The sequence below is a fragment of the Chelonoidis abingdonii genome, chromosome 26 (genome assembly GCF_003597395.2).
Source record: "Chelonoidis abingdonii isolate Lonesome George chromosome 26, CheloAbing_2.0, whole genome shotgun sequence".
NCBI lineage: Eukaryota > Metazoa > Chordata > Testudines > Testudinidae > Chelonoidis > Chelonoidis abingdonii.
Window position 1 is genome coordinate 3,944,209 of NC_133794.1, and position 1,522 is coordinate 3,945,730.

The 1,522-nt window shown below is 63.8% G+C and overlaps 1 protein-coding gene across 1 annotated transcript in view; it reads right to left on the bottom strand.

The window, feature by feature from the left end:
- Positions 1-1,522, bottom strand: part of MAST1 (microtubule associated serine/threonine kinase 1) — a 62,910-nt gene that overhangs the window by 8,959 nt on the left and 52,429 nt on the right. The gene's annotated exons all lie outside the window — the stretch shown is intronic.

The following is a 1,522-nucleotide window of genomic DNA, read 5'->3' on the forward strand; positions in this document are numbered from 1 at the left end:
CACTGCATGCAGGGTCCATTAAGGCTTGGTTGGTGGGGAATTCTTGGGGGTGTGTGTGACAGAGATGCCCCCCCCCCATGGGCTGTGTTGGCCCCCCCCCCCTCAGTAGTTCAATTTGCTCTCAGGGCAGCACCGGGTATTTGCATAGCGAGAACCGTGCCCATGGGGGATGCCCCCACGAGGGCACATGGGGGGGGGATTAGGGCAGCATCAGCACGGGGGGGGGGAACTGCCATGGCCCTGCTGTGATGACATCATCACACAGACAGGGCTGGTCTGATGACATCACAAACACCCAGGAGGCCCACCTGATGATGCAACACCTGCTGCTCAGTGACCTCAGCGAGCCAGGCCCCAGAGTGGGACTGGGCAGCTAGTTGCCATGGCGATGTATAAACAGGGAATGGCGGGGGGGCACTGAAATGCACCCCCCCCAGCCCTGGAGGGATCCAGAGCAAGCTGCCCCCCCCCCAGGGAATCTGGGGACACATTAACCCTTCCCTGACAGGGCCATGGCAACGAACTGGGGCGCAGGGGGTGGAGGGGAATCACAGTATTAACCCTTCAGTGTACGTGGGATTCTTGTGCGTATATATTATATATAGAGATTTGTATAGATACTTTACACAGGACATGCCATTCACTGGGGGGGGGGCTTACAATGGGGGCTGCCTCCACTCCCCCCTCGCCATGGAGCTTAGAAACCAGGCCAAGTGGGGGGTTCCTCCTGGCTCGGTGCCCCTCACCCCACTGATGGAAGCAGCTGTGACTGGGGGTGGAGGGGGCTTTGTGTAACCCCATGCCACCCTCTGCACAAAACCAGACAAGATTCCTTTTGGGGGGACGGCAGAGGGGTTCCCGACCATGTCTCCCAAAATTCAGGGACATCCCTGTTTCCCTGCGGCATGTACACTTCGGGGGGGACACCCTGCCCCCCCCCACTGTTCTCAGTGCCCCGCTGCATTTTTCTCCACAACGGCAGGGGGCGAGACTTGGGGGGCAGGGCCCCTCCCAGCTGGCAGGATCACTCCCAGAGTCTTCGCCTCAGCCAGGCCCTTCCTGGGCGGGGGCAGCCCATTTTTAGCACCCTGAGGGCAGGGGCCTTTGGGGGAGGAGGGCTTGGTTCGGGGCCCCAGGGTGGTATGCTCCTCCACCACCTCCAGGATCAACTTCTCCCTGGGGGAGCCAGCCTGGTTCTGGGGGCACTTGGGGGGCTGTCGGCCCTGGCCCCCCTTGGCGTTCCTCTCCCACAGCCCCTGCCCGTCGGCGCTCTCCTGGGGCTCCACCACCAGGGGCACGGGCCCGCGTGGTGCCCCCTCTGCCTCGCCTCGCCTGCCCTGCTCATACTCCTGCACCGGGCTCAAAGCTTTGGCTGGGGGCCGGGCGGGAGCGGCAAAGGCTTCTTCAGTCTGAACCCCCTGTTGTCTCCTGATGCCCCCCGCCGGGTCGCGGGGACTGCTGGCCGCCTCGGCGCAGGCTGGCCCTTCCTTGGCGCTCGTCTGGCCCCCGCTGGCCAGGCCCG